General features: G+C 42.9%; 1 non-coding gene across 1 annotated transcript; it reads left to right on the top strand.

Moving 5' to 3' along the window:
• Nucleotides 1-10,827: 10,827 nt before the first annotated feature.
• Trnas-cga (transfer RNA serine (anticodon CGA)) lies at nt 10,828-10,902 on the top strand. The gene has a single exon. It is a non-coding gene; the product is annotated as a tRNA-Ser (tRNA).
• Nucleotides 10,903-11,840: the final 938 nt, after the last annotated feature.

Genomic DNA, 11,840 nt, shown 5'->3' with positions numbered 1-11,840 from the left:
GGCAACATATGAGGACGCAGGATGTCCCTGACGTACCGTTGTAGCATCAGTTACAGGGTGGCACATGAAATGTGTTACCATTTTGTTTTTGAATATAAACTTTATTGTCAATACAGTCTGAAAGGAACATACACTACAATGAAGAGCCGGCCATGGAGATTTGTTGTAACTCAGCACATGCTCAATATGTCCACCATTTCGTTTTCTAACTTCCTTCAAACGAACACTGAAGTTAGTGATTACCCTACGGCACATGTCTTCCGTAATTTCACTGCAAGCATGAAGAATATGTCTCCTGAGCTCCATTAAATCACATGGACGTTTCGGGAAAAGTTTTTCCTTTAGGTACCCCCAAAGAAAAAAGTGACATGTATTGACGTCTAGACTATTGGGGGGCCAATTTAGTCCGTCAATGAAGCGACCTGTAAACCATAGTGAAATGATCCACATATCGAAATGCTCGTGTAAAAACTCCAACACAGTGTTTGCAGTATGTGGCCTTGCTCCATCTTGCATGAACCACTGCGTGTTGAAGGGCAAGGCAGTAGCAAGAAGCTGTGGAATGAAGCTATTGCGAAGCATGCTCAAATAACGCACGCTGTTCACAGTTTCTTCAAAGAAAAAGGGTCCAATAAGTCCGTGACTGGAAATTGCTGCCCATGCTGTAATCCTCGGAGCATAATGTTGTCGTTCATGAAGCACTTGTGGGTTTTCAGTGGCCCAAAAGCGTACATTTTGCTTGTTAACCACACCGTCTAAATGATAATGCGCCTCGTCTGAAAACCAAACGTTGTTGAGAGTTTCTTCCCTATCCTCCGCCCACTGAGCAAACGGTAGTCTCTGCTGCTTGTGTTCTTCAGTGAGCTTCTGTGCACAGGTCATCTTGTATGGGTACATATGGTGGTCACTTTTAAGAATGCGTTGAACGGAGCGTCTGGATATTCCCAGTTGCACTGCTGCCTTTCTACACGATTTCCCGGGACTTCTCTGTACAGCAACTCGTACCGCTTCAATATTCTCCGGCGAACAAACAGGCTTAGGCCGAGGTCGCTTCGCTTCCAATACTGTTCCTTCCTGTACAAATTTATCTTACAACCTGTGGATGGTCTTCTTGCAAGGGACCCATCGTGTGTTAAACTGTTGTCGAAAACGCCTCTGAGGCACAACAAGGCTTTTCGTTTCATGAAAAAGTAACACGACTGCCGATCGTTGCTGTGTCGTCAGTCTTCCATTCTCAGCCATTACTACTTACTACTCTCCTAGCGGCAGTATCGTGAAATAGACGTCATTTCGTAACTCATTTGTTTTTCCAAGCTCTGCTGGTACTGCTGTAGAGATCCCAGCGGGATATCTAATGTGCGTCGTAAATTGTGAAGGAAACAATTGGTAACACATTTCATGCGCCACGCTGTACTACCAGTCGTGACTTGAAGTCATAGCCGATGCCTCTCCACTCCATGACTACAGGAGTAACACAGCTGCGCATCTCCAAAACGCCACACCCACCGACGAGCGTAGGGCAGAGACGTGCTCCACAATGTGACTCAATTCATCAGAAGTCCATTCCTCCCAGGTGCGGCACCAATCCAAACGTATCCGTTTTTCTTGTATTAATGGCATTCAGCATAAGTTGACAATGGCTACAAAGCCGAAACCAGTAATGTGTGAAATAAATGAAAAGTAATTTACAGGCAAATGACGGAAATTTCTTTAAAAAAATGCATATTGTTGAAAGGAGTGCGTAATCGTGCTCCAAAGGAACTTTGACGACATAATACGCCTGCCCTCACGTTCATACGAAGTCCAACATTGACACACTCTTGCATCCGAGTGCTCCACAAATCTAGATATTGCACGACTCGATCAGCCGACCAAATGGAGACCCTCAATGAGGCTATCAGCTGCTGAGAACGCCTTCTTACACGGGCAGCAACCAGCCTAATTCTTTGAATTTATTTTCACCCCACATTTGAATCTTCAGGCAGTACTTCGTTAAATCATCGACAGCAAACTGGTTGCTGCAGCTGCCCTGCGTAAAGCAGCTATCAAATTAAAAAAAAGGGACCTTACAATCGATCAGGGGTGTAAAAACTTAACTGCAATTCATGTTGGAAGAGATACGTTGGCGAAACAGGAAGAAATTTCAACATAGGTTTCCAGGAACGGGATGATGATCTTCCTTTAAAAACTTAAGCAAATCCATGTTTTCCCTACATGTAGGTGAAAGTGAACATTAAGTGCCGGTAATACTTCACGGCGACGGAGATTTGAGGTTTCACCGGATTCCTGATATTCAAGGTACACTCGTGAAGTGCTCGTACGGGAAATTCCCCACTTTATCGCTACCTCGGAGATGCAGTGCCCCATCGCTCGTCCGCCGACTATAACACCAAGTTCAAACTCACTTAAATCTTGATAAACCTGCCATTGTAGCAGCAGTAACCGACCTAACAACTGTGTCAGACACCTTATATAGGCGTTGCCGACCGCAGCGCCGTGTTCTGCCTGTTAACGTGTCTCTGTATTTGAATACGCATGCCTATACGAGTTTCTTTGGCACTTTGGTGTAGTTATATGTGATGTAAATCTGTTGTTCTCTCTTTATTGTCTATAATTGTCCTTCTTATTGTGAATAAAATACGTAATATTAATTCTTTTATGTAAAATATATTGTTTTATTTTTATAATCTTCCATATAGTCGAATTAAACTGTGACTCAAGCACTTATTTTACTAACCATACATAGTACTCAGCATATTTATGCTGGATAATTTTACTTCCTTGTAGTGTTAATGAAGCTTAAACTAGAAATAGTATTTCCAGAACCTGTAACAAAAGTATAGCTTTGACCATAGATACAATGGTCGGGATGCAGACAAAGATCTCACTTGGTAACATGGTGGACAACGCCCTGTATTTATGCACGATACAAGTATAAAATCCGAATAAAAGCAAGCAATATATCGTAAACATACAACTCGCGAAGTGTGGTAGCTAAACAAAATCGTTATTTTGCACAGGGCAGCTGCAGTGTCCAGTCTGCTGTCGATGTTTCAACGATGTACTTAACTGAAGATTCAGATATATATTACGCCAGTTTAAGATGGGTGAAAGCCCAATTGCGAATAGATATGAATAAAAATACGCAAAAAAGTTGTTGGTTGCTATATTTCTTAAAATGAGATATAACCTACACTGTTTTTTGATTTTATCCTTTATGTATATGAGATTAATATTAACCAGTAGGCTCAGCCACCTATTTACAGTATAAAAAACTCTAAAATTCACGCGTTTCGAAGATGAAGCCTTCGTCTTCAGATTAACTGTACAAGAAACCTCTACGAGCCACAAGTATAAAACATAAACAAGAGCAATAAAACTGATAATAAAACGTGACTAGTTCCCTTCGGGCTGTGTGTTCTTAAAATTTACAAGGTGGTCATACTTAAAATTTAGCTACGTCGGACAGCCTCCATGAAAAACGAGTCATCGTAGGACAATGAAACTTTGTGGAAGCATTTGTAAGGAGATCCGGTAGAGAAATAACGAATCAACTACACGGAGAAACACATTTTAATTTTACATAAGAGGGTAACATTTGTTAATTGCTTACCTTGTTTGTGATCTAGGATACAAACGTTGCACAACTTAATCACCATTTGCATCCACCACAGCCTGAAAGCGCGCTAGACGTTGCTCAACTGCTTCCCGAAACATTTAAGGTAGATGTGGGCCACGGAATGCACTCTCGGACCCGATGTGAAGCAAAACTTTTTTTTTATGTGTGTAGGAATAATGACGGTGCGCTGAAGTATTTTGGTTGTTAGTAGGGTTAGTGTCGCCATTTGATTCGAGCTTCCGAATCATGTTCCTCAAACCATTTAATGCGTCGATAAGAGCAACAGCACTGTTGTAGCTGTTGTGATAAACCGAGTAAAGTTATGTTCACGTCGTTCAACCCAAGTAGACTGTATTCCACTGTAATGCTCACTGACACTAGTGATTCAATGCTACGTCGCCGTACCAGTACCTAAATAACTGTCACGACACTAACCCTACTAACAACCAAAATACTCCAGCGCACAGCCATTATTCCTACACACATAAAAAAAAATGTTTTGCATCACCTCGGGTCCGAGAGTTTCGGAACCAGTACAGAAAATTGGAATAGATATCAATATAAACATCAATTCCACCCTTTCATTTCTCATGAAAACCACACATTGCATTTTGTACCACCATACAGGGAAATCTTCAGAGATGGTGAACGAGATTGTTGTACACACCGTTATCTCTAATATCCAGTACAACGTCCACTTGTACTGACACATGCCTGTATTTGTCGTGGCATACTATCCACAAGTTCATCAAGGCACTGTTGGTCCAGATTGTTCCATTCCTCAACGGTGGTTCGGAGTAGATCCCTCAGAGTGGCTGGTGTGTTACGCTGTACATATACAGCTCTTTTCAATCTATCTCAGGCATGTTCAATTGGGTTCATGTCTCGAGAACATGCTGTAAACTCTAGTCGAGCGATATCGTTATCCTGAAGGAAGTCACAGGAAGTCATTCACAAGATGTTTACGACGGGGGGGGGGGGGGGGGGCGAATTGTCGTCCATGAAGACGAATGCCACGCCAATATGCTGCCGATATGGTTGCACTACCGGTCGGAGGATGGCATTCACGAATCGCACAGCCATTACGACGCCTTCCACGACCGCCAGCGGCGTACCTCGGCCCCACATAATGCCACCTCAAAACAGCGGGGAACCTCCACCTTGCTTCACTTGCTGGACAGTGTGTCTAAGGCGTTCGGACTGACCGGGTTGCCAATCCGACGATTGTCCTGTTGAAGTCAAATGCGTCACTCATCGGTGAAGAGAACGTGATGCCGACCCTCAGCGGTTCATTCGGCATGTTGTTGGGCCCATCCTTACCGCACTGCGTGGTGTCGTGGTTGCGAAGATTGACCTCTCCGTGAACGTCGGCATGAAGTTGCCCATCATGCAGCCTATTGCGCACAGTTTAAGCCGTAACACGACGTCCTGTGGCTGCACGAAAAGCATTATTCTACATGATGGTGTTGCTGTCAGGGTTCCTCCGAGCCATAATCCGTTGGTAGTGGTCATCCACTGCAATAGAAGCCCTTGAGCGACCTGAGCGATGCATGTCGTCGACAGTTCCTGTCTCTCTGTATCTCCTCCATGTCCGAACAACATCGCTTTGGTTCACTCCGAGACGCCTGGACACTTACCTTGTTGAGAGCCCTTCCTGGCACAAAGTATCAATGCGGTCGCTATCGAACCGCGGTACTGACCGTCTAGGCATGGTTGAAGTACAGACAACTCGAGCCATGTACCTCCTTCCTGGTGGAATGACTGGAACTGATCGGCTGTCGGACCCCTCAGTCAAATGGGCGCTAGCCCGCATCTCGTGGTCGTGCGGTAGCGTTCTCGCTTCCCACGCCCGGGTTCCCGGGTTCGATTCCCGGCGGGGTAAGGGATTTTCTCTGCCTCGTGATGGCTGGGTGTTGTGTGCTGTCCTTAGGTTAGTTAGGTTTAAGTAGTTCTAAGTTCTAGGGGACTTATGACCACAGCAGTTGAGTCCCATGATGCTCAGAGCCATTTGAACCATTTTGAACCATCAAATGGGCGCTGCTCATGCGTGGCTGTTTACATCTTTGGGCGGGTTTAGTGACATCTCTGAACAGTCAAATGGACTATGTCTGTGATACAATATCCACAGTCAACGTCTATCTGCAGGCGTTCTGGGAACCGGGGTGTTGCAAATCTTTTTTCGAGGTGTTTATAAAGCTGGGAACCCATAAGATAAATAATTTTCCTTTGAAACTGACTCAAGTAGCGAAAATATAACTATAAACACCCTGTATATCCTCGTCACTGTCGTCTGATTAAATAGACGATCACCTGTTTGTCTGCGTCATGCTGTTTATGAAGCAGCAGATGATGGTGAATTAGTAACTCAGCCTGTAAGTGGTCAAGTGTTTTTACACGGCCCTTCAGTGTTTTGTGGAGCTGTTTTCAACTTCACTATTGACAATGTAGCCGACAATCACCATGGTAATCGATGGGTAACTGTGGCTATAGTACGTTATCCTGGAGACAAAGTGCCATCAGTTGGAGGACTTGATAGCTTCAATGATAGGGATCTCATTGCATTTCGAACTTTTCAAATAAGTGAGTTCTATGACAGAACAAAGGTAAGATCATGTTACATGGCATCTACAGCTTTGGTTCTATGCACGAGGAATCATCGCAAAAGTAAGTGAAAGAGAGTCAGCATGTGTCTATCTAAAGGGCGGAGGAAATTGTGCCAAAATTAAACTTGTTGGAGATCTTACACATTATTATAGAAATTAAAGTTCATTTCCTTTCCTTCGTTCCTTTCTTTATGTGCCCTGTGCACACATAGGGCTGCTTGTGTGACCCTGCGAGCATCTGTGGACACCATATGCCATTCCATTTTAATCTATTTTAGTAGTTGATGGTCATGTGGATGTACTTCCATGCTCAAACGACCTGAACTGCGTTTCACCCGTTTTGTATGCAACCCACATAACGTAACTATCTTGCAGGTTCTCTGCTCTCTTTTCGGTACAGTCGTTTGACTAGACAAAATGGTTACAGCAAGAGGCCGCAAGAGACAACTGCTCTGTAATGGCTATAAATCGAGAAGCAAATTAATATCAGGACAATATAAGTGTCAGAAAACACGTTACAGAGGTAAAACAACCATTACGCTTGTAAAATCAAAATTAGTAAATGATATTTCAAAAACTAAATTTCAACTTGAAATTACATTACGAACATTTTTGTACTGGACTGGAATCCTGGACTTTAATCCACCAGCTATTGTTCCTGTTAACTAACCTCTAATGCTGTTAAACATGGTTTTATTAACAATTAACAAACTTGAAATGACACTTAAAATTTTAGTGCTGGATGGGGATTCGAACCGAGGACCTAATCACATAGTTAGCTAAACAAAAACAAATCTCAAGAATCGAATTTTCTCACCAGCAGCAAGTTACCTGAAAGGAAATTGACGAGACAAATGAATAGTATCCCTCCCTGGAATTCGAATTCAGCTTCTATTACCGTCATTTTTCTAGGCAAGAAAGAACATCACATACGGGTTCTTTCACCGATAGTGATATATGCGCGTGATTCAACCAGAATTAACATGACGAACAGTTCAGTGCAGACTGGGAATCCACCCCATCACATATCATCTTTGACTACACACAAATAGACGTTAGCCATAGAATTCTTTTACACCAGTAGTTAGTAGTGGCATGATAGAACTTAAAACGATGTGACGAAAAGTTTTGTGCCTCACTGGGGCTCAAAACCATCACATGCCTTATTTGCTGTCAACGAATGGAGGAACGTTAAATACTAAAATTATTTTCCGTCATCAGGTAGGTGGCCTCATGCTTCAGCTTCAAACAGACATGATGAAAACCATCACGCCGCACCAGGATTCAAACACAGACACACGCTTTATTTGGAGACCTTGAGAACCTAATCGTCTTGACCAAACAACGAATTGATGAAACTGCGTCGTCACGAAAGGATCAGATGCCGCGACTGGCCATATCCAAGTTCGAATCCCAGTCCAGAACCAATACAACCAATATCTCAAGCTCAAATAAAAGTGCCGTGTGACCTTAGATGGCTTTTGGTTCCTTAATTAAAATAGTATTACTTGTGTATGAAAGTTTCCTGGTGACAGACTTTCCACAGGCTACCAGTTCCGCCTTTGTCGTTGTCCACTGGATAAGAATTCCGACTAGACTAATAGATTACAGGCTGATCAGTACATTCATTTCCTCGTTCATTCGAATCGCCATTAACGAGCTGTCTTGGCTAGGCAATGCTTAGATACGACTTGATTTTGTAATTACTGAAATAAAATCGCATAACGGCCATCCACACAAACTGCTAACACTATAGGGTATGAAAGTTTCCATAGGAAATGTTGACTTCCGTTTGAGCTTGTGTGCTGCTCTACCTGTTTATGGTAAAAGTCATGGAATGAAAGAGAAAATCTGAGTTATTGAAAGTGTTTCTACCGTAGTTTCATGAACCACATCTCATCTGACTGGTAACAATATCAATTTGTTCGAAGCCTAGGGATAATGTACTTCATTTACTAACCCACCAGTAACAGCAACGTCTTGGAAGAACATTTCCCTGAAAAGGGTTGTGGCTTCCTCAACCTGATCACAATAATTCCTGTTCGACCAACCTACAGCCACCTGACACTAACTGCTAACAGATCAGGTGATCGCAGCCCGTTGCGAATTGGGCCTATGGTAGACAGCAGACATTTTTACTTTCACATTGGCAAGCATAAGATTACTTAATATTGTAGTTTGGTTTTCGGCATGAAATATTTTCGATATACTGAGTGTACAACATGAAGTAGCAACAATCAGTACTCACACAGCACATTACTTGGGGAATACTGAGTATGTAATCTACGATTGAGGGGAAAGCTTACACGGAAAGCGGCACGGAAAAAGTAGGTTAGAGCACAAGTTCGAGGAGAATTTGTTTGGTGAGTTGATAAGCGGATTTTCGTGGCCATTTTGTTTGGTGATTACCGTAACTGTATTTATCAATTTTTATTTTTTTATTTGCGGTTATTGTTCTTGAGATGGAATGTTGAACGTTGCGTATTTAAAGGTTACAAGTATTGTTTTTTATGGATCGCAAACGAAGTGCTAAAAGGAAAAAAAGTTTTATTTTTGTGACATTGGTCCTCTCTGAATACGATGGAAGGTAAGGAAGCGGAGGGAGTCCGAACATTTGTGTCGTGTGCGGGGTGAGAAATTACGTCAGGAAATAGTCTTTTCACTTCATGTACTCGCCGCATTGAGGAAGTCCCAATAGCTGTAGCTCTGTCACATAAGAGATATAAGATATAAAACACTAGTTTCCCGTGAGACTGGAACCTAGAACAAGCGCTACCCTCACATTGCAGCGTAACTTCGTTTCCACACGTCCACCTAGCACCTGTTGCATTCATTGCTCCCTAGTTGTGCTAGTGATAACTCGCAACGCAAACACGAAATTGGTTATAGCTTTTGCATGTAATGACCTTCTTGGACTAAAAATGTACATTTGATAGATGACAGATTTTAAGCGATAATCTTTCAGAATATTTATTGGAATACCGACGAAGTATCAAGTGATTATAGCGGGATAGTTCTGTGTCAATCAAGTAAGTAATTCGGTTACCACAGGTTTCCAAGACATACTCTATAGTGTACGTTTCGCTTAAGCAATGAAAATATAAGAGAGCTCGTACAGAGGCTTGTAGACAGTTTCTCTCTCGCTCTATTTGCGAGTGGAACAGAAACGGAAATGGTTAGTAGTGGTACAACGTAACTCTCCGCCATCCACTGTAAGGTGGCTTGCAGAAATCCGTGTAGATACAGATATAGACGTAAAGAGATGTATGGCAGTTAACTCTGTGGTTCACAATTATTCTTTCATAGCCCGAGGCAGTCTGAAAGTGCGCTTGCTTGATATGTCTTCGCAGTGGAGATTATAGCTGGTTTATGTCAAGCAGCTCCCTACTTCTCTGATAATATTCCTCACCCAGTAGTTTGGGAGAATGTTGATAACGGTTCAGGTCAGTAATGAACAGTGACTTACAGGGATAAAAGGATTACATACTTAAATATCCTTTCTGAATTATATATTCACAGAAAATAAGTAAAATCAATTCTGGTTCATCGCTACAGCGCTAATGCAAGCTAACAATATGTGATTCAAGAACTCCTTGAGTAGACAGGAATCGTTTCACAATGTGGTGATGGGCCATTCTCTTAGGTGACGCAACGAATGGCAACAGTCTTTACTTTTGAGACTAATACTAATGCAGCCTAGACGTCTAGAGCTGATTGATGCTGTACTTCTGGACGGTGTCTCCAAAACGGCAGCAGAAGCAATGCCTCCGATGGCAGCGCCAGGTGGTGCCGGGTGGTGCCTTCGTCACGGAAAAGTGTCGTGGGACCCCTGCCGGCTGCTCCGGACGTCTTCCCCACTTTTAAAGTCGCTTAAGCGTCTGGTAGCCTTCCCCCTGATTCTCACGGCGGGCTCAATCTCGCGTCTCTTTCGCGCCACCAAGAAACGCTCTCACTAGTCGTCCTTAAACTTAGAGCTTGAGTGGCTTAGATTACTACGGAAACTTGGTATTCATTTTCTTTGTTTAAACTAAAACATTATGTTCTTATTTAGTAATAAGTATAACAGATAAGAGTTAATAGAATAATATAAAAAGGTGCTATTTGAATTTTACTCTCAGGCTTAGTACTATTGATAGGCTTCTTGTCTCATCTACATCTGCATCTACATGATTACTCTGCAGTTGACAATTAACTGCCTGTCAGAGGGTGCATCAAACCACGTTCAAGTTTCCAGAAAGAGATTTTCACTCTGCAGCGGAGTGTGCGCTGATATGAAACTTCCTGGCAGATTAAAACTGTGTGCCCGACCGAGACTCGAACTCGGGACCTTTGCCTTTCGCGGGCAAGTGCTCTACCAACTGAGCTACCGAAGCACGACTCACGCCCGGTACTCACAGCTTTACTTCTGCCAGTATCTCGTCTCCTACCTTCCAAACTTTACAGAAGCTCTCCTGCGAAACTTGCAGAACTAGCACTCCTGAAAGATAGGATATAGCGGAGAGGAGTGCTAGTTCTGCAAGTTTCGCAGGAGAGCTTCTGTAAATTTTGGAAGGTAGGAGACGAGATACTGGCAGAAGTAAAGCTGTGAGTACCGGGCGTGAGTCGTGCTTCGGTAGCTCAGTTGGTAGAGCAGTTGCCCGCGAAAGGCAAAGGTCCCGAGTTCGAGTCTCGGTCGGGCACACAGTTTTAATCTGCCAGGAAGTTTCACGTTCAGGTTGTTTCCCTACCATTCCTCTCTCGAACAGCGAACGGGGAAAATGAACACTTAAATGTTTCAGTGCGAGTTCTAATTTCCTTTATTTCATTAGGATGATTTCTCCCTATAATTTCGTACTCTGAGAAGCAAGTTTGTTATTTGAAATATCATGAGAAGGACCTACGGCAACGAAAAATGTCTTTCTTCAAATGACTGCCAAGCCAATGCGCGTATCACAACCGTGATACTCTCTCCTCCACTTCGCCATAATGCAAAACGAGTAGCCCTTTTCGATGTCCTCCTATCTGATGTGGATCCCACCACCAAGCAGCAATAATCCAGAAGAGAACGGAAAATCACACAGTGGGAAGTCTCTTTAGGAGACCTGTTGCATTTTCTAAGTGTTGTGCCAATAAATTGCATTCTTTCTTTCACTTTCCCCACAACATTACCTATCTGAGTGTTCGAATTTAAATTGCTCGTAATTGTAATCCGTAAGTGTTTATTTCAAAAAATGGTTCAAATGGCTCTGAGCACTATGGGACTTAACATCTGTGGTCATCAGTCCACTAGAACTTAGAACTACTTAAACCTAACTAACCTAAGGACATCACACACATCCATGCCCTAGGCAGGATTCGAATCTGCGACCGTAGCAGTCACGCGGTTCCAGAATGAAGCGCCTAGAACCGCGCGGCCACACCGGCCGGCGTTTATTTCAACCCACAGCCTATTTAGATTTGTGTGATTTATCGTGAAATCAAAATCTAGCGGATTCCCTTCAGAAGTCGTATTGATGACTTCACACTTTCCATTGTTTCAAGTCAACTGCCATTTTCCGCACCATACATACATCTTCTCTAAATCGTTTTGCATTTGTTTTGATCATCTGATAACTTTATGAGAGGGTAAATGACAGAAT

This window comes from Schistocerca nitens, chromosome 4, assembly GCF_023898315.1.
Source record: "Schistocerca nitens isolate TAMUIC-IGC-003100 chromosome 4, iqSchNite1.1, whole genome shotgun sequence".
In the NCBI taxonomy this organism is placed as follows: domain Eukaryota; kingdom Metazoa; phylum Arthropoda; class Insecta; order Orthoptera; family Acrididae; genus Schistocerca; species Schistocerca nitens.
The sequence above is the reverse complement of the archived record's forward strand: the minus strand, read 5'-3'. Positions and strand labels throughout refer to the sequence as shown.